Genomic DNA, 26,960 nt, shown 5'->3' with positions numbered 1-26,960 from the left:
TTGTCCACCCTACAGGTTGCAGAGGTCCACAGTGGAGCAGATGTCCGCCCTGCAGCCTGTGGAGGTCCACGGAGGAGCAGGTTGTCCACCCTACAGGTTGCAGAGGTCCACAGTGGAGCAGATGTCCGCCCTGCAGCCTGTGGAGGTCCACGGCGGGGCAGGTTGTGCACCCTGCAGCCTGTGGAGGACTCCACACCACAGTAAGTGGATGTGCCCTGACGGAAGCTGCGGTCCCATGGAAGGGCCCATGCTGGAGAAGTCTGTTTCTGAAGGTCTGCACCCCATGTAAAGGGCCCATGCTGGAGCAGTTCGTGAAGAACTGAAGCCCGTGGGAAGGACCCACCATGGAGAAATTCATGGAGGACTGTCTCCCGTGGGTGGGACCCCACGCTGGAACAGAAGAGCACGAGGACAAGGAGCGGCAGAGACAACTTGCGTTCAACATTCCCCGTCCGCCTCCAGTGGGATCAACGGAGACGTCCCCAGCACCACCAAGTGACAGGTCTTCTGCCCACCAGCCCCAGAGACCTGAATTTAAGGCCCCACCACCACCCTACAACACTGTCCCAGCTCGGCACTGTGTCCCCACCTGCCGGCACATCCCAAACTGCCACCGGCTCCCGTTACGGCAGACGGACGGTGCCAGAGGATAAGGATTTGCAGGTTGGCACGTCTCACCGTATCTGCCCCGTGAGCGAAGTCCAAACTAGCTGGCTGCCCGTCATCTTCGTAGTTAAGACAAGTCTGAGCCCTCCCCCAAACGCCTATTTCAAGATAATGGCACCCAACATCGTTATCCCAAACTCAACTCCAATCCCCGGAGCACCCGGCGCACCACGACAGATGGAGAAGACGGCAGAACCTGCGTGCATGTGTGACCCCACAACTCCGAAGAGTCGTTAAAGAGAAGTTTACCAATTCTAAGTCAGAAAAATGACATTTTTCACCCACTCTACTATCAGTTTTCAACAAGAGCGCCAAATTTAAGCATTCTATAGGTACAACCTGAGCATGAGGCTATTTCCACCCTTGCGGTTTGAGAACAACAACGCTTTGATGCCCACTCTCTACTCCAGCCTAAGACCTGCAAGAGCCGCTCTTTTCCTGGAAAGATGACGGGGGGAGGGTGGGGGTCTTTTTCCCCCCTCCAATTTTGTTTCTTGCTGCCCACTAACCGAAAATCCTCCGAGGTCAAGGCATTCCTAGAGCGGCTGGATATTTAAAATACCAACTTTCCCACCTGAAACTTCAGAAAGCCGATCGCTCATCGCGCCTGGGCAACGTCCGCAACCATACACGCCTTGGAGATAATAAATTATTGAGATAATAAATCTCCAATCTCGCCAAAGTATTCAGGTGTCACAAAGCCGACCAAGTACTTTTAAAGCTGAAGTCACGAAAATACAACGGTTGTGTATTCGGAGTGATTTTCCCCATTTATTACCAAACCTTTTAGGGTAAACTACCAGAAACAAACAACGCTTAGAAGAGCAAATTCTGGGTGAAGACGCCAAAACCCGTCACATTCGCGTCCTATTTTCCTGAGCCAAGTGGAAAACAGACCCCCCCCAAGAGAAGGCAGCCCCGCACAGCGCTGTCTGACGGCACCTGAGAGGGAAGCAGGCTCCCAAAAACACCTCAGCTGAGCAGAAAGTGCCCGAATTCACTCGGTGGCAGCCAGGGGAGACCGCCGGGACTCACTCAAAGCCGCGGCGGAGGGGTACGGGAGATCCAGCGACACACGCACGTGAAGGGGAGTGAAAAAAAACAAACAAACAACACAGAGAAACACACCCAAAATACAGAAAACTCTGAATTATTTCACGTCTGTGAAGGTTCTCCCTGACCTCACGCTCTCACCTCAGCTCTCCGCTGTTTCTGCCTCTTATTTTCCCCGCTGGAATCGGCTCCTTTGGTAAAGCGGATTTAAATTCGGCATCTCCTCAAACAGCAAACCAATCAAGTTTGATCCAGCCTTAACGAAGCTGAAGGGTCTTATACCCTCATCTCTGCTCGCTCGCACCAGCCAACGCCTATCGGTAAATCCGGCAAACCCAGGGACGCACCGGTTTATTCAATCCAAAGCACTCGAAGGCAACGAGCGCAGCTCATCTTCGGCTTTACATCATCACCTTCTCTCCGCTGACACCCCCCAAAAAGAGACATCACTGCCCCCAAAACGCTAAAGATAAGCCGCACCCCGTAAATCGTGCGCTTATGGGCACAGGAGTAAAATTCAGGATAATTACCTGAAATCAGAGTTGACCCTTCGAGGTGTTCGGTTCTTCTTCACCAGCTGAACCCTCTGACCTTCATTTTCAAAGCTACTATTGAAAGAAAGATCTGTAAGGGGGGGAAAAAAATAAAAGAAAAAGCATGTTAATTCAGAATTGCAGCCAAAAAAAAAATAAAATAAATAAAAATCCATCGCTAACTTGTATTCTTTGCCTTTTCGCTCGCCAGATTTTTGGTTTTATTTGCAGGAAATGATACGCGTGAGTCAGGAACCCTCGATGATGAGAAGCGTCGCAACCCGGATGAGGACGGGTGAAGGGATCCAAGACAACGGTCCAGATCATCGTCTTTTAAATTTAAATTCATAATAGTTAAATATACTGGGAAAAAAAATAAATCAAATATACTGAAAAAAAATTATTTCCTTTGAGCTAACCAACCCAATACACCTCTTTTTGAGCACTGCCACAAGCACGGGTCCGTTTTCTGGCACTAAGCTTTCCCCAAACAACCAAAAATAACCTGCAGATTGCTCATAATTAAAAAAAAAAAAAAAAAAAAAAAGCTCTTTCCAGCCCCAGAAAGTCCTCTACGCCGGTTCCGAGACCCGGGTTTAACCCGACGTCTGGCCCCGCTGCCCAGCTTCAGGCACCTCAACGCCTGCAAGAGTTCCCAAACCCATCCACAACCCCAACGCGACAACAGCAACTGCTCGTCGCGCTCCGGCTTTTCACGGAAATTACCTAAAAAAAAAAAAAAGGAAGAAAAAGCGCCAAATACGAGACTTAAAACTCCCAACGTGAAGACGATCTCCAGGAAGATGCCCACAACCAACGCCTTTTTAGCATCGTTCGCGTGCGGGAAATACCCACCACACCTCCAGAGCCGCTTTGTTGCATATTAAAGTCCATAAACTCATTAAACTGTTTGGGAAAAAATAAAAAAAAAAAAAAAAAATCTTTTATTTCATTTTCAGGGGGAGGACATGGGAGATGTGACTTTCCCCCCCCACACACACCCCGAAAAGAATTCGGCGCATAATAACGCGTCCAGGATTTGAGAGGCCGAAGGAGGACCGGCTCGGCAGCTCCGACCAAATTTAGGCTTCGCCGGATTCAAGCGGGTGCGGAAACCTGAGCTAAAAGCGAGACTCACCCGTTCCCGGGGCGAGAAATTGGGAAGGTTGGAAGAGACGTCCGGAGGTCTCCTGCTCGCAGGAGTTCGAAAGGGTCGCTCCAGGCTTTGTCACACCACAGCAATTACTGCCAGGTTTTAATTGAGATTTTAATGCTGGGGTTGGGTTTTTTTTTTTGTTGTTTTTGGTTTTTTTTCAGAGGTTAAGCTGATTTTAGGTGCGTTTTTCACTCGCGGTTTGGCTTCCTAACGAAGCCCACCCCGGAGGGAGGTGGCACGGAAGCAGCTGGAAGGATAAAACACACACCAAACCCCGCGCCGGGGCTAAACGAGCTCGTTAGATGCCCTCACCACCATTTCTTCTCCAGCAGCTCCCTGCGGGCAGGAAAATCCACGGGAAGCCTGAAACACCCGGTAGCGTCGGGCGCTTCCGCCTACCTACCTTCTCCGCCAAAACTCACGGTCCTTTCTGGCCACTTCTGGTTCTTTTTAGCGATTATAAACCTAAAAACCCCCTAATTCCGTTCGCATCGCTCTTTCAGCGGTATCACCATTACTAGATCTGCTCCGTGAACGCCACAAGTTACAATCACGCTCAGCTGATAGCCCAAAAGAGATGAAATCTCAAATACGGGTAGGTTTTTTTCTTGCAAATACTATTTTTTCTTTTTTTTTTTGGACAGCCACAGCCTCGAACAGATGCAGAAGAGACTTGTTTTCATCTCCGGTTCCCAATAATCAAACTCAGAAGCTTGAAAGAAAAGGCCATTTGCTTAAAATCCCTTTTTTTTTTTTTTTCTTTTTAAAGAACATAATTTACCTTCTGCGTGTTCTGTGGCTTTTTTTGTTTTTTTTTTTCCCCCTCCCCAAAGGAAAAATAAGGAATAACCCTAAAGAACAACTCTTCTTTCAGCAGCAGAACTCACAGGTTTCCTACAAGAACACTCCCATAGCGTTAAAAAATAAATCAATATTTTCAGTCTTCTAAAAATCGACACTATTTGACCGCTGTAGCGCCAGTAATTTACGTTTTCAGACGTTTTAAATGAAGTTATTTCTCCGGTACCCTCTGCACGGTTCCAGCAGATCGGACCTCCAAAAACAGCGCTTACAGGAGGAAGACGCCAGATCTCCTCGTAAGTTTTGCCGCTATAAAAAAAATAAACTAAAAAAAAAAAAATAAAAATGGGGATTTAAAAGGTTTATGTTACCCATCTTTGCCGGTCCCCCCCCCCCACATTGGGATAAATCTGAACGAGCGGGTCCCATTCAGAGGCCGGCAATCCCCTTAACTCGGGACAGAAAATGCTTCAAATCTGATTAACGCGTGAATTTAAGTCAAGACTTGAAGAGTACAGGGTGTAAGGGATGTCACAAAAAGCCCGGAAACGGAGAAAATTAGGATTTTTCCCCTAAAGAAAGGCTAAGACCAAGAAAAAAAAAAAAAACAACACACTGCTACACCAGCAAACGATTCATGTAGTGTCTGAAAATAGAGTTACATGAACTCAAAAAGGTTGGCACCTAATTTTATCGCTGTAAAAATTACAAAGTTTTCCTACGATGTCACTTTTTCTAGCAGATCCCGGCTTTTTAATAGCGATTTAGCGAAATCCAGGGTATCGTTAACGCCACCCCCGGTCGCCCGCTCTGCAGGAAGAGGCATTTGGGTACTAAAAAAAAAAATCAAAAAAATAAATAAAAAATGCCAAGTTTCGTGACTTGACCCCCCCCCCAGCACGCCAGGATTTCAGGGGAGGGTTTCTCTGCCGGCTGAACCGCCGGCACGGCGCAGACCTCTTTTAATTTCGGCAAGAGCGAAGGTTAACGGCGTGCGCCAAACGAGGTACACCTAAACAAAACCCGACTGTATTTAATCACCTCCACCGTCAACCAGCAGACGCAGAATTTTATACCCGAAGCGTTAAGCGTAATGTGATTAACCTCAATCTTCAGAGCCTCACAGCTTTACTAAACATAATTATTTTTGATTTCTTTTTTAAGCATTCTTCTATTTTCCCCTAAAATTCAGCCCTCAACCCATCCTAAGTCTCTCCCAAGTTTTCCAGCAGCACGCTTGCTAATGAGGAACCTGCTCGTATTGGCCCTAGAAATTATTTAAATTATGTATTCATTTATTTAAATTATTTAAATGCTTCTCCTCACCTGCAAGCTCCAATTTTAAGCTTTTTTTTAATTTCCTCTAAATCCATCGAGGTGCCATCTCTGTTCCCCTAACGAGGTAAAACGTCTGGGAGAAGGTGAGACAGGACTCGCCTAACGCGGAGAGGAGCTTCAAACCCTCTTAGGAAAGCAAAAAAAACCTTTGTAGACACTCTAAGATGATAAATACAGTCGAAAAAAGGCAGATTTAGGTGTCGCCGAGGCTCGCTGCTCCCTCTGCTTTGGATCTGCAGAGCAGGCGAAGTCTTGGGTCTCTCCCACTGATGTCCATTCTGGTTTCTCAAAGCTCCACGGTTCCCCCAAAACCTCCTCAGGTTTGGGTCAACCCCAGAAGGTTCCCCATTTCAAGGTTTCTTCATTCCTGGAGCATCCTGAACTTCTCACTACACCACCAGGAAAAGCTTTAAGAGAAGTGTTAAGGGCAGGAGACCCTCCAAAAGACGTCGTCTTCCAGCTAGGGCGTCACATCCAGCCCGGAGAACCTTCTCCACCTCTCCACTTTGAGCCTCTTCTCCTTTTAACCAGCCGAACGACCACCAGCTGAGCAGAGGTCACCACCACCAAGAGACATCCCAGGCTCCAACGTCTCGCCTCCGCGGGACGGACCAGCCCCCAGCTCCATGCACAAGGCCACCCGACTCCGCGCTCGCCAAAAAAAAAAAAAAAAACACCCAAAAACCTGATGCCGAGAGCAGATTATCTCACCAAAACCACTTATTTTGTCTGGGGAATCTTATCTCCACGAAAGCTTTTGGAGCAAAGGAAGGCTGCGCTCCGCGGGGTTTGTCTAACTCCGGGACAAAAAGACAATTCAGTTGAAAACAATCACAAGATTCGGTGTTTTCCACGTGCTGCAGTTGGATTTTGCTCCCCCCGCGCCACCGCTACCACACAAGCGATGCTCAACCTCCGAGACGCCCTCCCAGGATTTCAAAGTACATATATATTAGTATTAAAACCTCAGTTTCCCGACACATCAGGTGGGGAAAAACCCACCCGAAATAAGCCCAAAAGGGAGAAGCGGCAGCACACGCGTCCAAGAAAATACGCATCTCGATTTGCAATAATCATCACAAAATAAATTCCGAGGTCACGTTGGGTCCAAATCTTCGCTCGAGTACAGAAAGTGGCTCCAGGAAGCGCCACATTGTTCATCAGTCACCGATTTCCTCGGACAAGTGCCTATTGTTTTTTGGTTTGGGGTTTTTTTTGTTGTTGTTGGTTTTTTGTTTTTTTTTTTTTTTTTTTTTTTTTTTTTTTTTAAATGAGCCACGACAGCCCACGCAGCTCCGCGGAAAGCTGAATTTCAGTTCCATATATACATCCGTACCTCTTCTACGCATTTTCTCAGCCACACGCTTCCTCTTCCGGGACTCAGCGTTGGCATCGGGGTATCTCAGCCCTCCAGATCTGAATTAATTCATCCGCCTAACGAGCCTCACGCTCCGGAGGCTCAGACACATCCAAACTCCATTTTTCTATTAATTAATGCTTCCCAACTCCCCCTTAATAATTGCGGTTTCTATTCAAAACAGTTTCTTTCGCCTTTAGTAACACCCCGAGTCCGACACTCGAGCGAGAAGCGGTGACCGAGCCACCCTTGATCCAAGAGCCCTTCCCAACTCCGCAAACAACGGGAAAGGAAAACAGCAAATTCAATCCAGGAATTGAACTGGAAAGCTTCGATATAAGACTGACTGTTCGTTGAGTCGCTGCTGAATTCGTCCGGGATCCCGACTGAAGGAGAAGAGTTGACTTCAAAGAAAAATAAAACCTATTTTTACTCAATATACGGGGTTTTTTTTTTTTTTTTTTGCTGTTTTTGTACTCCACGACCAGGCTGTGCGGTACGGAAAAGAGCCACCGCACCGATCGAGATACGGGTGTGCGCGGGCGCCGTCCGATTGCACAACTTGAAAGCAGCTTTCTCTCTCCCTTCGCTTTCGTAAACCCCGTAAAACGAGAAGCGACGTGGAAGAAAACGGGGAGGATTTAACGAAAACCATCTCCGGTGCAGTCCCGGACGGCCGCTCTCACTCCGGTTTCGTAGGTCGGAGAAATCAAAACCAAGCGTTTTTTCGGTACGCGGTTCACCTGGATCACCGAATTTCCCCAGCGGCATCCAAAGCCAAAAGCGGCCGCAGAGCCGGGCGCGATCTCAGGAACGTTATTTTGATGATCCAAAGTCCGCGTCCGTACGTTGGGTATCGTCGGACATCCGGCCTGGGCTGAAGCTGAGGGCGAGGCTTTTCCTAGGAAGAGCTAGCACAAAACAGCGGATAATAAAATAAAATCGGGAATTACCGGTGTTTTGGGACACCGGGGAAGGTTCTCCTCCTCCGTACCCTAATCTCAGACTCCTCCTGCGTTCAGAGCTTTGTCAGACACCAGCGCTAAACACTTTTTAAGCTTTTCAATAAATCCGTGCCCGGGTGAAACCTGAACAGGAGTAAACTTGCACCAGATCGCGCCGATAATTTCTGTTCTGTAATGCTCAGACCCCCATAATATCGACTAGCTGCCCCCCAAAACCCCCGTCGCGCTCCAGGCAATACTCCAGCGCCAGCCCCAAAATATCAGGCAGCCTTTTTATTTGAGGGTAAAACCCGCCGTTTTCTACAGCGGGAGAACCTCAATGCCTCTGTGAGAGTTGCTCTGATTTTAAAGCAAGAAAATATATAGAAAAATCAGCAGTTTTAACAAAACCAATGCAAAACGAGGACAAACGTGACCACGCTATGTGCTCTTTAAACTCTGATTATTTAAGGGATTTCTGATATTTAAGGGAGGGGAGGACACGGATGAGCAATATCCCCCAACCAGGGTCAGAGGTGGAGCTAAAACTGTTGTTAAACTCGGCATATCTGACTCAAAAATCAATGGTTTTGGTCATCTGGGCAACGTAGGAGGTCGTTACAGATGAAATAACAGCTACTTTAGTCCACACCAGGCTGAGTATCCGATAAACCACACAAGGCAAATCCAACAGCTGAAGCCAACTTAAAATAAGCGGGGAACATCTTCTCACATAAAATACATTTTTTCAGAAAGTCCTTTGCTTAAATTTCTCCTGCTTTTAGCACTACGTAATTCCCTCTATAGGTAAATTCCTATTTGAATCTGCACATTACGGAGCTCCGGTATCCGGTTCCCCCTCCTCTCCCCCCCGGCTTTTCTGGCTCGTTACATCCAGATACTTGAGATTTTTGCAAAAGCAGAGACTAATTTCGCATTCTCGAGACAAACAGAACAAACTTCACCCTGTCCTGTCCGGCAGAAGCATAATTTAAAATTAATAACACAGATTTAATAGAGAGTAAACTGCTCAAACGTGCCAGGTATGAGATTTAATTCGGGTCAACCGCCAGCTTACGTGCCGCCAGCGCATATTAGCGTTCCGTAGCCTGGAAAGAGTTTTCCCAACATGACCAATTTAGCCTCAAATCCTTTAATTAGCGGCAGCAGAAGCAAAGCAACCAGCTACAGATTCCACGTGCAATTAAGCCACAGGGATGGAAGAAAGGTACAGGATATGTTTCCTGGCCAGGAGCTGCCGGTTGATGAGGTTTTACCGGGAGAATTAAGCAGTTTGTATCCGAAAAGGGTTTGTGTGTCCTCAAAACTGTCCTCCCCCAACCCAAATCAGACACCGCCTCCCTCCAAGCACCCTCCATTCTTGAATTTGTTTTATTAACTGGCTCAGAAAACAGTGAAAGTTTATCTAAGATCAGTTCAGGGCCCCAAGTAACGGGTCTCGGATCTTCAAAGCGCACGAGCCCCGACCACAAAGTGGAAGTCACAAATATATCTTAAAAAAAAAAAAAAAAAAAAAATATTGCCGATGAACAAGTCGACACAGCAATTAAAAAGCGAAGCCAACACATCTCAATCACGCTCAGGGCACGGAGAACCCCACACGTGTTCGTATTTTAAGGGCGCTTACGCCGGCGGCGCCCAACCTCAGCGATGGGCTTCACAGCAGAACTCGGCCATGGGGTCTTCCCAAAGGCACCCGAAAGCAGCTCGACTCCTCCTGCCCTCCCCAAAACTGCTATTTTATCTCCCGTACGGTCACACCGCACCTCGGAACCGCGGTCTGGACTCAGGGCGTGAGGCTCAGAGTCTGAACTGAGCCAAATCTTCTCTCTCAAGGATTAAAGAAGAGAAATAAAGCCGTGAAAGGGAAACCAGAGGCAAATACTCATACGGATTTAGTCACAAAAAGCGCAGAAAGGTGCTTTTTATATTCAAATTTCTGTCCGGTCAAGAGACTCACAGCCTAAGGGATCCCAGAAACGAGCCGTTTCCTTTCTCTGAATGGCAGACGTGGCCTTGAAAGACCCGAAAATCACGAGTTTCAAAAGCATCAGCAGCTGCTACTTTTGGTATTAGAGCAAACCCAACGCAGAGCGGGACGTTCTCTTCCTTCCCTCCCTCGGAGCGCTCACCCACCACTGGGATCTATCTTTAGCCCGAGGCCGCAGGGGAAAAAAAGCCAATTTTTAATCCACGAATTGATCATTTGGTAGCGAGGATTCTCGACAAGAGTTGAGCACGTGAAGCCACCGCATTTTATAAACCACCGTAAAAATTAATTCGAGAGTTTATAGGCAGAGCGATAGGCACCAACCTCACCATTTTATCCAGGAGGGACGACATCCCGTACCGGTAACGGGAATAACACCCAGACCAGTCGGGCCATGAAACGAGAACTGTTCCTACTCCCGTTTTTACTAAAAAAATAAGAGGGAGCGACTCAACGGAGAAGAAAACGCGGTGATCCGCTCCAGGGTCGGCGCGCCCCAAGCCCGAGTTAGAGGAGAGCGGGGCCTGCGAGAGAGCTCCACGCTCCTCGCAAATTAAACAGGGTTGGTTTTTTGGTTTTTTTAGAAAGTCGTCAGGCTAACGAGCAACCCAAACTCACTTGTAAATCACTCCGTCGCCGACAATAAAATAAACTTTCTCCGGCGAGGTGGGGAAGGACACGTCCTCCCGGGTACGCTCAGGGCTGCGGGAAGATTACTCTGCGAATCCTCAGCACGGAGTAAACGACTCGTTTCAACCCAAATTAGCTCGGAGGTGAGGTCAGGAAACTCGGCAGAAGCTCCGAGTTCACATTAACTGAGCTGAAAAGCATCAGAAACCGCCTCGAGATCTCAAACTCGGGTTCCGCAGGTCTCAGTTCAACCACAGCAACCCCTCCACGGCCCCCTCGGATCTCCCCGTAATATTTCAGGGTGGAATATCGAAGCAGTTTTGGGTTCGTAAAGCGGCTTCTTCGCGGCGTGGAAGAAATCAACGGGTTTCTGAAGACCCACCCAACGGGTGAGAAAGGCCATCTCCGTCCCGGCAATGGGAGATAAGGAGGGAGGAGAAGCAGAAGCTGCCGGAGGAGAGAGCGCCAGACGTCAACCACCCCATCCCCAGGGAAAAACAGGAGAGCGACCCGTCGCACATCCACCCTCCACACTTCCAAAACACGCTCAGCAACACCAGTTATTCAAAATAATTTAAGACCCCGGTCTCTACCGGGGAATTAAAAGTAAGCCGCTGCCTGCTCGCCTTCTCTCTACCTTAAAAAAAAGTCACATCTCAGCTCTTTTCTGGGCCTTTTCTGGGGTGTTTTTGCAGTCAGACGGATCACTCATCCCTTTTCCTACTCTATTTTTCAAGCGCAGCGAAAAAAATACCAAACCACGGGTCGAAACGGATGGATCTTCCTCCTCTACAAACGACTGCAAATTCCTACCTCGATTCTCTTAATAAATCATTAATCCACGGAGGGGTCATCAACCTCCTCGAGCTCAATTTTAAGAGGAAATAGTTAAACCTTAAACTCTTGTAGGGCGCCTCGGCGTATTTTACCAATAACCGGGGCTTGAAACGAACACCTAAAAGATAAATCTCCGTCCAAGAAAAAGCACATTTTGGGCTCCAAACCTTTCAATATCAGCCCTGCAATAACAACTACGCCGTGGCCCGCAGCTCCAGCGGAATTCCTGTCCCTCTGCAGCCCCCGTCTGTGGATACCGAGACCACAACTGCTGCGCGTCGCGTTTTTTTCCGGCGCTATCAATAGTCCGCCAGAACACGGGGCTCCCGAAGAACCGCCTTTCCCGGGGAAACCGAACTGGAAGCCGAGGGAAGAAAGGACAAGCCAAGGTCAGATCGAAAATAGATGATTTAAGAAAAAAAAAAAAAAGAAGAATAAAATAAGGAGAAGGCAAAACAAAATTTATTTTTTTTTTTTTAAATGTGAAAATTGCAGTGCGTTTTATCGGTTAAATCCGTCCTGAAACATAGAAAAAAAAATAAATTAAAACCAGCAGAGTTAAAAGAGTGAAAATTAAGCAAAACCGGTATGCTCAGAAGAGGAGAAACATTAGATCACAACTAAGACCTAAAAGTCATTCTGGGTCCCGTTAAGAGCAACGGCTGTCAAGCAAAGATCTATTTTACTAACCCTTATGCAGCTGCACAGCTCTAAAAAAAAAAAATAATGAAGATTTCCCCCAAAAAAACGCCCCCCGAACACCCCGCCTAATAACACCGCGTCCCTCTCAGCCGCTTCTACCCGAAAAGGGGCGTCAGAGGACACCAAAGCGCTCTGAAAATTCACCTTTTAAGGTTTTTTTTGGTTTTGTTTTCTGGTGGTTTTTTTTTTTTTTTTCTTTATTCCTCCCAACAGTTGGAATTTTCCCCTCGGCCTCTCGGAGCGAGCGGCAGCTCCGCAAACAAACAGGCGGCCGCCGGCACAAGGTCAGTCCCATCTGTAAATACGTCGCCTCCGACCCAGCGGCAGGAATAAGCGGCAATCTTGTTTTGCTTGTAACCCGATATGGTGGGTTTGGGGGTTGTTTTTTTTTTTTATTATTATTATTTATTTTTTTTTACAGGGAATTCTTCGGTCCAGGGCAGCACCCAGCCCTAAATGCGGACAGGGAGAAGCAGTAAAAAGCTTTTCGTTCCTTTTATTCTACAAACCGACTCTGCTCCGTTGTCTTCGTGCTCGCAGATGTCTTCGTTTACCACTTCAGATGTTGAATTTTGTTGAATTCGCTCTTTATCCCCTCTTTTCCCCCACTCCTCCGCGGGCAGAGGCGGCGTTCCGAAGCAGAGCGCACCACTCCACGAGCAGAAAATAAAAACCAGAAAGAGCTCCGACTTCGTCCTGCAGAGCAGCTCAGCACCTTTCCCCTCCGCTCCTCCCCCCCCCCGGGGGAGGGGAGAAACTGGATGGTGCCCAAATTAACTCTAATTACACCCCGATCCAGTAGGAAAGGATCACGCCGGGGGTTTGGGAGCAGCGTAAAGTTGGGAATCGTCTCCTTAAACACACTGAAAATAAGAGTGATGTTTAAGTTTTGAGCTCGCGGCGAAGCTCAAACGCTATTTTTAGCGTTCAACCCTTTTCCCCACCACCACCACCACCGAATTACTCCCGAGCCCCCCAAAACGCCGGGTTTCGAGTGCGCAAGAGCTCACGTCGCTCCGGTTTTACAGGCGGGGTCGGTGCCTACGCTGAAAATCTACCGACACACTGAAAAAAAACAAAACAAAACAAAACAAAAAAAAAACAACAAACCACCCACAAACATCTCGGGTAACCTTTGGACCGATGATTTGCACTCTAATCTCATCCTCACTCCCCTTCTCCCCGTCGGTGTTAAACTCTGGACTCCGAGAAGCGACTTTTCCTGCGCTCCACGACGTAATAAAGACGCAGCTCGGCGGCTCCGATCGTGTAAAAAAAAAAAAAAAAAAAAAAAAACAAAACAAAAAAAAACCAAAATACCTTTGGCAGAGCGCGCAGCGGGTTTGAGATCTGCTGCCGGGATGTTCCTCCCGCTGTTACCGCGGTAGACAAATATTGAGTGGTTTTTTTAATCACCCAAATCTTACAAACGGGGAAATACCTACTGGGACGGGAATGACAAATATTTTGTTCAAGAAAATATAATACAACCCAAGAGGATAATTTACAGTGACGGCGATTTTTGCGCTGGCGAAAAACCCGCCTCTGGCGCCGAAACCTTTAACTTCGGCATCAGCTTTGGAGGAACCAATATTCCCTGTGCTAAATTTAAGAAAATAATCACCAACAACAGCGCTCTCTGCGTTTTGGGGGTTTTTTTTCCCCCCCTTTTTTAGGAGGAGAGATATAGGGGAAACCCGTGAGCATCAGGACTCAAAGGATTAGGTCAAGTGATTTACAGACAAGTGATTTAAACGGATTTCTTCTGATTTTCTTTCGTTAAGTGGAAAATCAGCACCTACTCGGCAGCGTCCAGAGTCACTCTTACCCTTCAAGTCCAGGAAAAACTCGTTTGAGACACCGAATTTCCTCCAAAAACCACAGCCGTGCTCTCCGAATTGGCTTTATTCACATTTTGCCTTCCCCAAAAAAAGCTCCTTAGAGATAATTTGAGCACAAATCTCAGTCTCTGCCACGCGGCACGGCACATACCCACAGGAGGAGATAGCAGGAGCGTCACAAATTCCTACTTTTGAGGCAGAAATCGGTTTTAAATCTAACGGGAGTGGCGCGTTGTTGGGGTTACAGATCCCCATTACGGCGCAGCCTCCGGATTCGGTGGAACTACGGCCGTTCCACTCCCCCCCTCCCGCCAAGCGCGGTCCGGTCGCGCGGCAGCGAAGTCGATTTTTTCCACAAGAGGAAGAGAGACGCGAACTCACCGTTTGCTTTTAAACGGGATCATTTTCAACCCTAAGCGGCAACTCCACAAAAGGAACTTGAACATTAAACCTAAAAATCTTGATTCTTCAAAAAAAAAAAAAAAAAAAATAAATAATCAAGGTTTTACGTACAAAATATGACGCTTTTAAGGATTTTTGTCAGTAGGAAGAGGAGGCGAAAGAGCTTTTATAAGGAGAGCGATTTAATTCGTAGCCTGACGTCTCAGCCAGCGCGCTGGGGTGTTTTTGAAGCGGAATTGCTGCGAATTTCATCATAACCCTCCAAGGTTTGGCTCGGCAGGACCCAAACTCACCCCGCCTCCGCAACCGCCTTTCCCCGCAGCCGTGGGATAACCGGATCAACCGGCCCGGCAAAGGATTTCCAAAAGCGGGGATGCTCTTAGCGAAGAGATTTCCCCGACCGACGCAGCACCTAGCGCGTTTAAAAAAAAAAAAAAAAAAAAAAAAAAAAAGGACGCACAGCAAGTAATTTAGTGTTTTGTATAGTTTTTGTGATGACAATCAAGACCTGCCAGCGCAAAAAAAAAAAAAAGAAAATCCCCAAAACTCCCTATAAATGATCCTCCTTTGAAATTATCCTCTTCCAAAACAAGAGTTTGTGTAAAAAATGACTGTTTCCAGGTAATTTAGGGGGAAAAAAAAAAAAAAAAAAGGGGGGGGTGCACTGAGCACAGGAAAGCCGGACCTACAGGGACAAACAGCCTCAGAGCATTTATTTCATCCCTTTTTTTTTTTTTTTTTTCTCCCCAGAAAACCCAGTTTTGTTGAGTTTCTCCCGTTCGATCCGACCCGGCTCACAGCCGCTCTCAATTCTCAGGGATTCAGTCACCGCCGCTCCACCGAGAAAAAAGAAAACACAACTTCCTGCCCCGAGGATATTATTTTTTTTAAGGGTTATTCCCCTCACTTTAATACCTCTTCAACTCGTCAAATTAGCACAAAGAGGGCGACAGGGTAATTAAGAACCATCTCATGACTTTCCGAGAAGGAAGTCAAGGATCGTGGCTTTGTGCGTCCCGCTTCACGTTTTATCTCGCTGTACTGCGCGTTTTCCGCGAAAAAGGGAGAAAAAGGAGCTACGCAACCCAAAGACTGAAAATTTGAGCGCGCCTACGCAGCCTGGCTGAGATTTTGTCCCCGCGCTTCGTTTAAACAATGTAAAACCTCAATTTGAGTGAAAAATTGAAAATACAGCTCACGAGAGGATGAATATTGCGGGGGAAAAAAAAAAAAAAATAGGGATTTTGTGCCGAGGGTAGTCCCAGGGAAAACGTCCCAGTGGTGAGTCCTTCCGGCAGGATGAACGGCTGCAGGGTTATGTCAAGGCTGATTCCAAAAAACCTCCCCCGGAGCCCAAAGGAGGTGAGACCACAGTGTCACATCCCCAAAAACCTCCCCTGGACCCCAAAGGAGGTGACACCCCATCATCACATCGCCCAAAGCCTCACCCGGAGCCCAAAGGCAGTGAGACCACAGCATCGTATCCCCGTAAAACTGTTCTGGAGCCCAAAGGAGGTGAGACCACAGTGTCACGTCCCCAAAAACCTCCCCTGGAGTCCAAAGGAGGGACATGATGCAGTGGTGTCACCTATAAACCTGTCCCAGAGCCCAAAGTAGGTGACACCACAACATCACATCCCCAGAAACCTCTCCTGGAGCCCAAAGGAGGGGAGACCGTGGCGGCACATCCCCCAAAACCTCCTCCCCTGGAGCCCAAAGGAGGTGAGACCACAACATCATGTCCCCAAAAACCTCTCCTGGAGCCCAAAGGAGGGGAGACCGTGGCGGCACATCCCCCAAAACCTCCTCCCCTGGAGCCCAAAGGAGGTGAGACCACAACATCATGTCCCCAAAAACCTCTCCTGGAGCCCAAAGGAGGGGAGACCGTGGCGGCACATCCCCCAAAACCTCCTCCCCTGGAGCCCAAAGGAGGTGAGACCACAACATCATGTCCCCAAAAACCTCTCCTGGAGCCCAAAGTAGGGACACTATGCAGTGGTGTCACCTATAAACCTGTCCCGGAAACCAAAGGAGGTGAGACCACAGCGTCACGTCCCCAGAAACCTCTCCTGGAACCCAAAGGAGGTGAGACCACAACGTCACATCCCCAGAAACCTCTCCTGGAGCCCAAAGGAGGGGAGACCGTGGCGGCACATCCCCCAAAACCTCCTCCCCTGGAGCCCAAAGGAGGTGATGCCACAGCATCACATCACCCAAAGCCTCACCTGGAGCCCAAAGGAGGTGACACCACAGCATCATGTCCCCAGAAACCTGTCCCGGAGCCCAAAGGAGGTGAGACCACAACATCACGTCCCCAAAAACCTCTCCTGGAGTCCAAAGGAGGGACACTACGCAGTGGTGTCACCTATAAACCTGTCCCGGAGCCCAAAGGAGGCAAGACCACAGCGTCACATCCCTAGAAGCCTCCCCTGGAGCCCAAAGGAGGTGAGACCGTGGCAACACATCCCCCAAAACCTCTCCTGGAGCCCAAAGGCAGCGAGACCACAGCATCACATCACCCAAAGCCTCAACCGGAGCGCAAAGTGACACCACAGCATTGTGTCCCCATAAACCTGTCCCGGAGCCCAAAGGAGGTGAGACCACAGTGTCACATCCCCAAAAACCTCTCCTGGAGCCCAAAGTACGGACACAGTGCTACGGTGTCACCTATAAACCTGTCCCGGAAACCAAAGGAGGTGAGACCACAGCGTCACATCCCCAAAAACCTCCCCTGGAGCCCAAAGGCAGCGAGACCACAGCATCACATCACCCAAAGCCTCACCTGGAGTCCAAAGTGGCACCACAGCATCGTGTCCCCATAAACCTGTCCCGGAGCCCAAAGGAGGTGACACCACAACATCACGTCTCCCAAAACCTCTCCTGGAGCCCAAAGGAGGTGAGACCACAGCATCACATCCCCAGAAACCCACCCCAGAGCCTAAAGGAGGTGACACCACAGCGTCACATCCCTATAGGCCACCAGGAGACCTGGAAGAAGATCTGTGTCCACGGGATCACCCCCCCTGCTGTGGCCGTAGCGGCCAGAACAACCTTACAGCCATCAGAAATCACGGAGAAAGGAAGGAATTATGAATACACGCTTATTTTGAGAAGTTTTGGGGTCACTAAAGCGTATTTTTCCGGCAGGATTGAGCCAACAGCTGCTCGGGAAGAACAACCAGAGAGCAAAAGAGCTTTGGGGGTGTCGCTGAGGAAGGAGAAACGCTCAAAAGTTGACCTGTAACCACCAGCAGAGGATCTTCCCCATAACCCACGACTCCAACCACACAGAGAGGGGTTCCCTGCGCTTCCACCCAGCGCCAAACGCATCCTCCTCGTCTCCTTTTTTTACAAAAGCAAACGGCATAAACCCAAAATGTGGTGGAAAAACCCCAATCTTCTCCTCTCTTGTCTGAAAAAAAAAGAGACGCAGTTATTCATCCGCTCCTCCTCTCCCTTCGGTGCAGGATTAAAAAAAAAAAAAAAAAAGAAAAAGAAAAGAAAATCAAAATATAGTTCCCCACGTGGCTGCGCAAATGGTTTCGAGGAAGGGGGAAAACAACACATTACCACGGAAAAAAAAAAAACGGAGCGAGAGGCGACGCTTTAGAGCGGGAAACGCCCTTTGGTATCCCAATTCCTACACCCATCCCAGCAGGAACGGGTCGAGTCATCCGGCGATACAGACACACTCCCCGGCATGAAACAGCCCGTATTTCACCAAAACTAAGTATTTTTAGGGTTCAGCTAACAGACATTGATCAACCAAAGATTGGGCGAGACGAATAAAGTCACGCTCGTTCCTCCAGCAAACAGACAAAGATAAAAAGCGACGCTTGCTCGGCACCATTTCCACTTCTTTTTAACCCCAAAATCACCACTGGTGGTGAGGGGCTCCCGCAGACGCCTTCCCTGGGGGGGGCTCCGGGTGGGAATATACCCCAGCACCAACGTCCGCCGGCCGAGCCTCTCTACAAACCCAAGTTTTAATAAAAAAAAATAAATCAAACTGCACATTCCTGAGCCAAACTTCAGCTCCTTTCGCTCCCAGTGTAGAAAATAAGCTGGAAAAGCACCACAAATATTTAATTCCCCCCTCCCCTCCCAAAACTGTAGCATCCTTCCTACTCCTCCACGCTCGTTACCGTTAATTTTTACCTCCAGAAGCGGCTGCTACTGATGAGGGAGGAAAAAAAAGAAAACAGCAGCAAATCGCAAACGTTTTGACAGTCCGTGAGATCGCAGCTCATTAAATAGTTCATTTATTGCCTATAATTCATTTATTATAAACTTAAGGATTATTCTTTAAATAAGCGGAAAGCCTGCTGGCGGATCGCTCCAAGCGCCCCACGAATCGCTGGGATAAAACAACTCGGAGAAGCTCAAATGTAAAGTTTTAAACGTTATTTTAATTAGCAGGTATGACATAATTTAAGTTTCCCAGCTTGTTTTGCTTTCATATCTCAGTTATTAAAGCCAGGCAGACAATAATTAGTTTAAGCTGTCATGATACCGTAAAGGACTATTTAATTGCTGAAGTACCCAGGTTCGTTTAAACATATAATTGCTTAATTACGCGTGTATTCATTTAATATTATTCAGATTTTTTTTGTGCCGCTCATCGCATAAGCAAAGCAAAAACCTGACCTATAAATCTCAAATTTTAATTTAATTCAGTCCGGTCATACAAAACACAAACCGCTTCGTTAGCGCTGCTCTGCGCCCGTCTGACCCCCCTCGCACTCGCTAAGCCTAATTATCCATCAGTGCTAACGAGGAGCCACATGACCGAAGGATAACTTTACACTTTGTAAGTCAAATAAACCAATTTTTAAGTCGGGCGAAGGCAGTTTTGCGCCAACAACCCCCCCCAGGAGTCACACAGTGAGTTCACATCAGTCCGCTCCGAATAAAATCCGACGTATTTCAATTAAACTCCCGCTAATCACTAATTCTGCCAGATTTATGTGTATTTTTTTATAAAACCGAGACGTGCTACGTGCCAGCCACCTCTAGATCTGGGTGGAAAACCAGCTCGAAGTCCAGTTTTCGGCAATTTGCCAAAATCTCAGGTTTTGGCTGATTTACCACGGGGAAACCCGCAAGGATCTCGCACCACGCACAGATAATTGGTTAAAATATTAAGGAAAAAAAAAGCAAAATAATTTGCAATTGGGGAACGCAGACCTGTCCCGGGAAATCCTTAATTTGCTCGTCAGCCGCCCGACATGGATCAGGTTTGCTCTCCAAGACCCCTTTGCTTCCCACCAGACACCAGCTTTTGGGGCATTTTGTCTTAAAAAACACATGATTTATTTTTTTTTCCCTTGCAGGTGTGATATAGCCATTACGGGAACGCTCCTGAGCTGCGTTAGAAGCTTGAAAAGCCTAATTAGGTTTGAAATACTTTCTAACAACAACTTAATTGAACAAAAATCAGCGTTTAGGCTAAGCCCTCGCTAACAAAAAGCCGCAAAACCTGCACGCCCTCGGCTCCCTCCCTTTCCTAAATCGGGATATTATTTTTTTTTTTTTTTTTTTCTTCTCTCCCTTCAGAAAGCAACAAACCAACCTTAAACCCTTCAAATTTCAAACCGATTCACGATTTCCCATTTCCGGGCTATCGCTTTACGGAGTTTCTGGTTTCAGGATGTTCGCCCAAGTCCTCTCCCCTACCGAACAGTTCCTGGTTTTGGTTGTTTTTTTATACGCATTTTATTTATTTATTTTCTTTTTTAAAGCTGTTTTCTGTTTCTCTGGATCGGCGCCATCTCCCTCCTCCTCTGGGCTTCGCCGTCGCCTCGCGGCGAGAGTCAGGGCAGGCCCGTCCCGAGCCTTTTGGCAAAGTTATAATTAGCAACTCTCCTCCTGCTCGCAGTTAACGAGTGGTGACACGGACACCAGCGGTTGACAAAGGGACAAGATTCCCCCCCCCCAACCTCAAGAACACAAGGAATGGTAACAGAACCGCTTCCTCCTATTAAAATAGGGATTAAAAAACCCCCCCCGGGAGGCAAGTTTTGCTCCTCAAATGCACGCCAGCGCTTCCCAAACACCTCAGTTTCAATAATTTTGCATAAAACCTCCCGATTTCCCCCCCCCCCCCCCAGTTCCAGATAAAGGCAACGCACAGCATAAAAATCCTGCAGGAGAAGTTCAAAAGTATCACAAAAGAGGGATGAAACGCACCTAAAAGGAAGAGTTTTGGGGTCCTCCTCCCCAGTTCCCAGCTGGGAATTTCAGTCTCGCTTCGAGGTATTTCACATCTTTCCCGCATCCCGACACCTTTCCCTTGATGCTTGACACGATTCTCTGGATCCGTATGGAAAAATTCTTGTCCCGACGGAGCTTTCCCTGCGCGGAGGCGTCCGTCTTAAGGCAGGAGACACGATTTAAGACACCGCACGTCAAAAAACGCTCTTAATCCTTTCGGGCGTCGAAGCGGAGAGAAACGCAACGCTGGTTTTTCCACCACTTTCCCCCAAATACCACCAAAGCTCCCAGAATTCCTGGAGAAACGGCAGCAGAAAACAAAGCCCCGTCCTGAAATTTAACTTTCGACCCAAACCGACCTTTCGGTAATCTCAGCAAAGCGATATCTGATGAACATTGAGCTCTTCTGAGCTATTTAATAAAAATACGAGGTTGCAGAGCGCTTGCTTCAAACTAAAACCAGGTTGTTTTGGTTTTTTTTAATGAAGAACCAACCCCGAAACATCCCAGCTCGCTCGACGGGAGCTTCGGCACCACAAGCGGCACGCGATACGACGGTGATGAAGCTTTCGCATCACTGACCTGATACAGCATAAAATAATTTGTGTGCGGGTACAGCAGAATCCCAGTTCTTTTTCCATCGCTTGTGAATTATCCGTAGCTCCGTTTTGGAAGGTTGAGAAACAGGCGATGACTCCTTCATTGCTGGGCGACAACCCGGTTGGCTTAATCCCGACTAAAGAAAATTATTTTGATATTCTGCTTTGAAATAAGCGGGATTCGAAGGAGACGGGGGGGCCTTATCCCGGATGCCAGAGCGGCACGCGAGGCGCCTGCGCTGGGATTCCTTGGCTCCGCCGGGCAGTTTCCCCTCTCGCATCCGCTCCGCAGAGCCGCTCTTTGAATCACGCTAATCCTCACCCAAAAAAAACCCCGCTAACGCTGCCAATATTTCTCCAAAAGCTTTCGGATTTAGATATTAGAGAGCTTTAAAACGCCTATTATTCAATTACACCCCCAAAAAACCCTACCAATTCCCTTGTAAGCTTACAGAGACTTCGCTTTCCTCCTTTTTCGTGGCAAGAAAGCTCAAAAAAATAAAAAAAACAAAACCAAAACTGATTAAAACCTGGATTCAAAGCCTTCCTCCAGCGCTGTCAGGGACAGATCTCTTCCGCACGCTGTTTTGGCCGAAGCCGAGACATGATCCATCCGAGAATTTAATGCAGACGGCGTGCGACGAGCCAGGAGTTGACACCGACCCCCTCCTAACACCCGCCGTCGATTGGTTTTCCTTCCCCGCACACATTCACGTCCCTTATCCGCCGCTTTCCGGGGGGATTTGGGCTTTGGTGAACATCCCCCCAGCAGACGCGGATGGACAACGGGGATCCACCCGCCGCCGTCCCACCAGATCAGCCGCCCTCCTCTTCTCCTGCCCCTTCTATATTTAGGAAGGCGACGCTCATAACGAGCCCACTGCTTTAACGAGGAGGAAGTATTATTTTACGAAACATCACCCATCGCTCCCAACAGCGAAGTAACCCGGCTGCGATGCGCCTTTATCCTCCCCGTTCACCGCCAGGTCCAGGGAATGCCAACGTTAAGCGTTAACGCTGCCTCAAATCCCACAGATTTCACCCTGTTTTCACCCGGGTGCCTTCTCCGCGGAGTACGGGGGATTTCGCGTAAAATATCTTCCTGCAAATAAATGGTTTACATTCCTGAACTCGATCCAGGCACTGTTTGCCAGTAGATAATTACCAGACTATGCAGTTTACTTTGGAGAAATTGTTCCAGAATATCAAGAAAACGTAACGAGAGGCATTTGATTACATAAATTCGATTACCGCTCCCCTCGAACGAAGCGTGGAAGACCGAAAAATAACTTAATAAAAAGGAATTAGGAGCACGGCAGCGACCAGCAAGTCGTTTGCCGGGGTACGATCGATTCCTACCTGCGCCGGTCTCCAACCAAAGCACTTTTTCCTCTTAAAACAGAACCGGGACTTACGCTAACGACAGCTTTGGTGCCTGCGGTAATTTAGCTAATAGCCGGTCACCTCCACCGCAGTCACACTCAGTATCATCAGATAATGCAGCAGCAACAACAGTTATTCAGCTTTAAGTAATTAATGTAGTTGGAGGGGAGTAAAATAATCAGGAAAGTCATGTTTTACTACTTTTAAATGAGTAATGCCGTCCTCTGCCAAGAAGCAGAGATTAGAGGAACAACCGGCCTCACGCGGGTGTTTTCCCCCGGTACACGGCATTTATTTACAGTCGCTATCGCGGTTCCCAGAGTTCAGGTGTGGGGAATTCAAATATTTTCTTTCACCTCGTGTTTTATACCACGAAGGGGCCCTCACGTAACACCACGGAACGGCTGAGGGCGACCTTTAACCCCCACGACCTTAAATTGAAAGCCAGAAGCTCGTAGCGACGTAAATTCGATTTACATTAACCTCTGCAAACAATTTTATTAGTAACAGTTCCACCAAATACGAATTACTTACAGAGTAAGAGTAAGTAAGAATTACTTACAGAGTAAGTAATTACAAGGTTGAAATCGTCAATATTTTGGTTGCCCAAAGCAGTTCGGTTCATTTTCTTGCCTAAATCGAGCTAAACTTTGCCACGAGCAGCTTAAACAGAGCTTAAAAGCAGCACTTAAGCTTAACCTGAGGTCATCCCATCACAAACAGGTAAAACCAAACACCCATAAAACTTAAGACGAGAGTTTTAAAAAAAAAAAAAAAAAAAAAAAAATCACTAAACCGACCCCGAAACTGCGACGGACGACGCAAATACGAAACCCAGAAGTCAATAAACGCAGCTCAGCACAGCGGCGGCACCTCACAAAACCTGGGGGAGGGGGTCCCTTCACAAAGCTACCAGAGGACACAAATTCGTTACCGACTTAATTACCGGCTTAATTCATTACGTTATAACATACATCCTACAAGCAACAGTGCTGCCTGTATTAATTCTTACAGCCTCGCTGTGAACTGCTGGATGGAGTACGCGGCACATACCCACAGCGTAACGGGGCTTTAAAGAGTTTTCTTGGGGAAAACTTTCGCAGGAGGCAGCGGGGGCGCTTTCACCTTATCGGGAGTAAAAACTATTTGTAGTTTTATTTAAGTTCGAAAAGCGTCGGTGAAAATAGAAACCGGCCGAAGAAAACCGGCCAGGGAGGGGGGAAGACGAAGACGGGTTCACTAATAAAGGTGAGAGCAGCTTGCGTTTCTAATGAACAGACTTTTACTCCCCGCTGTTAATTAGCCAAGGAAAGCTGTGCATCTCTTCCAGCCAACACGCATTCGAAGCGAGCGCAGCCTTCACTTTTCACGCCAGCGGCTAATTACCGCATTAAACGAGCGCAGGAACCGAGTGTCCGTGCGAACCCACATCCCAAGGGTGGGAACGGACCTCCCTCCCCCCGGGATTTCACCCACGAAATCCCCTCCACTCCGGCGAAGAGCAGTCGCTCCCCAGCCAGCTCCGGCTTCCAACAGCACCCCCATTTCTCCCTTTCCCACCCCCCAAAAAAAACCCACAGGAGAACAGCTCAAGAGTTTTCCCCCCCCTCTCCCTGCGCTCAACCCTCCGGCTGTTATCATTTCCAAACAACTCCTACAAAAGTAGAAAACAACCTTGGGGGGGGGGGGGGGGGGGCGAGGAAAGGGACGATTTAGCTTGAAAACGTGCCTCGAGAATTTACAGAAAGCCGCCAACCGTGCGAGGGGAAGGGCAGGCGAGCGAATGGCCCTGTTTGAAAGCTTAAAAGGGGCCCCGAAGAGCGGCTGAGCGGGTGTTATGGCGGAGGAGGAGTTCGGTAACCTCAGGGCTACCGGGGAAGGCACCGCCGCCCTCTCCTCTTTTCCTTCCAAGGGCACCGGACCGGTGGGGGGGGGGTGGGGGGGGGCACAGGCCCGGCCTCCCTCCGCTCCCCGCCTCCGATCGCCCTCGCTGTCCGCCCGTCCGTTCCCCTCACCTCAGCCGCCGGGCCTGGCTGCAGGGCGGGGGCGGGCGGCCTAGGCCTAACGGCGCGGCGGCGGGAGGGCCTTTCCCCCCCCCCCCCCCTTCTCTGCGCCCGGGGCCGGTTCTCCCCAGCCCGGCGGGGGTCGCCCTCCCGGTAAAGGAGGGGGGGGGGGGGAGGGGGAGGCGGGGGAAAGGCGGAGGCGGCGTGACTCACCGCGGGCCGCGGAGGCCGGGCCTGACCGCTGCCTCCCTCCGCGCAGGAGCCGCCGCTTCCTCCTCCCGTCCGCCGACAAAATGGCGGCGGCAGGAAGTGCCCCCGCGCCGCCCCGCCCCACCGCACGCACTCTGCGTACCGGCCCCGCCAACGGCGTAACCCGCCTCGCACCGGGCCTACGGCAACGGCGCAATTCGCCTCCCCCCCCTCACCCTAACCTACCCCAACCCTCCACCCGACTCCACCACCAATTCCCGGATCTACGCCAACGGCGTAGCGGGGGCGCCGCCGCCGCCGACTCCCACCTTCCCCCGTACGCAAACGCCGCAGAGCCGCGCCGGCCTTCACGCAAACGGCGTAACCCGCAGAGCGCAAGCGGGAGGGCGCTCCCCGCTCCCTCCCCCGGACCGAACGAGCCCCCCCGCCCGCCCGCCACCGGTGTAGTGCCCCCCGCCCTCCCCCGCCCCCGTTCCGTACCGGCCGCGGAGTCGCGTTTTCCCCCTCCCCCCCCCGCCCGCCTTCACACAGCCAGACCGGAGATTGCGCAAAGTGCGTACGGCGCGGCGAACCTTGCGCAGCGGCCTACGCAGCCGGCGCGTGACCGCCGCTACGCCAACCCCGCACAACCTTCCCCCCCCCCCGCGCCTCAACTTACGCCGTTTGCGCAGCAGGCCTCAACCCTTCCGCGCCCGCAGTTTACGTAGGCCTCCCCTGACGCAGCGGCCGCATTACGCAATGCGGGTTACGCCGGCGGGGCGACGTAAAAGGCGTTGGTGAATCGCGGAACCCCCCTCGTCCCCTCCCCATCCCCCGTTCCCTCAGACAATCCCCCGTCCCCTTCACCGACCCGGTTCTTACCTCAGGCGGCGGCAGCGGGAGGGGGCCGGGCCGGGCCGGGCCGGGCGAGCCGCCCTCCCGCCGGGGCCGGGGGGGCCCCACAGGGCCGGAGAGGGGTCCCGGAGCGGCGGCGGTGGCGGCGGCGGGGGGAGGATGAGGAGAAGGAGGAGGAGGAGGGAAGGGGAGAGGGGGAAGGCGGGGAGGGGGAGGGGGGGAACCCGGGCACCGAGGGGCAAACGGGGTCCGGTCAGCGGCGCCGCACTGACCTCACCGCGCTGCGCCTGACGTCACGGCGCAGCGGGCTCCGCCCACCCGCTGCCGGCGGGAGGGAGGGGGGAGGGAGGGGGTTGGGGGCGGCGATCGTGGGGTGCAATGAATGGGGGGGCACTGGGGGGGTCGTGGGGTGCAATGAACGGGGGGGGCACTGGGGGGGTCTACTGGGAGGGGGGGTCGTGGGGTGCAATGAACTGGGGGGCACTGGGGGGGTGGGGGGTCTACTGGGGGGCGTCGTGGGGTGCAATGAATGGGGAGGCACTGGGGGGGTCGTGGAGTACAATGAACTGGGGGGGGGGTCTACTGGGAGGGGGGTCGTGGGGTGCAATGAACTGGGGGGCACTGGGGGGGTCTACTGGGAGGGGGGGTCGTGGGGTGCAATGAACGGGGGGGGCACTGGGGGGGGTCGTGGAGTACAATGAACGGGGGAGCACTGGGGGGGGTCGTGGAGTACAATGAACTGGGGGGTGGGGGGTATACTGGGAGGGGGGTCGTGGAGTGAAAAGAATGGGGGGGGCACTGGGGGGGTGGGGGATCCACTGGGAGGGGGGTCATGGGGTGCAATGAACGGGGGGGGGGGCACTGGGGGGTTCCTTACAGGGTGGGGGACATGCCACACACGGGGTGTCCCTGTCCCCCCCCCGCCCCCCCCCCCGCCTCCCTCCCCCGCGGGAGGCTGAGACCGGGGCAGAACTCAGTGCACCAATGGGCCCCACCAACCGCACGGGGGGGGGGGTTCGTTAGCGCCGCCACGGGGGGGGGGGGGGGGAGGGGGGGCGCTGCATTCCAATTCTAACTTTTAAACCTATAAATGTACCCATCGAGGGGTGTTTTGGGGGTAAAAAATGAGATTTTTGGTAAAAAAAAATTAATCACCCATAGGATTTACTCCGGCAAACACCAAATCATCACTTTTTTTTTTTTTTTTTTTGGCCTTTCTTTGGGGTTTTTTTTTGGGTGAATCCTTTCGGATTTGGTGACAGAGGTACAAATTTTGCCGGAAAAGTTTTTTTTTTTTGGGGGGGGGGAGAATTAACTATTTTCTTCCCCCAGTGGGGATTCGCATGCAAACGCCCGCCCCGTTTTCAATGGATAATCGAAATTAAGAAATTAATTCCCCCCCCCCAAATTCCGCCCCCCCCCCCCCCGAGTAATGGAGGTGGAGGAA

The 26,960-nt window shown here is 50.2% G+C and overlaps 1 protein-coding gene across 5 annotated transcripts in view; it reads right to left on the bottom strand.

The window, feature by feature from the left end:
- Positions 1 to 25,658, bottom strand: part of BRD4 (bromodomain containing 4) — a 105,933-nt gene extending 80,275 nt beyond the window's left edge. For 2 of the 5 annotated variants that reach the window (XM_082496640.1, XM_082496638.1), the window contains exons 1-2: positions 24,683 to 24,768; positions 2,250 to 2,343 (exon numbers count right to left, since the gene is read on the bottom strand). The gene's annotated coding sequence lies outside the window, so the exon portion shown is untranslated. Of the gene's footprint in view, positions 1 to 2,249; positions 2,344 to 24,682; positions 24,769 to 25,540 lie in introns of those variants that run through there. The other 3 variants (XR_014270129.1, XM_082496639.1, XM_082496641.1) reach the window with 3 other exon arrangements.
- Between the last annotated feature and the right edge of the window lie 1,302 nt (positions 25,659 to 26,960).

This window comes from Vanellus vanellus, assembly GCF_965231255.1.
Source record: "Vanellus vanellus genome assembly, chromosome: 30".
In the NCBI taxonomy this organism is placed as follows: domain Eukaryota; kingdom Metazoa; phylum Chordata; class Aves; order Charadriiformes; family Charadriidae; genus Vanellus; species Vanellus vanellus.
Note: the sequence above shows the minus strand (reverse complement) of the source record. Positions and strands in the feature narration are given on the sequence as shown.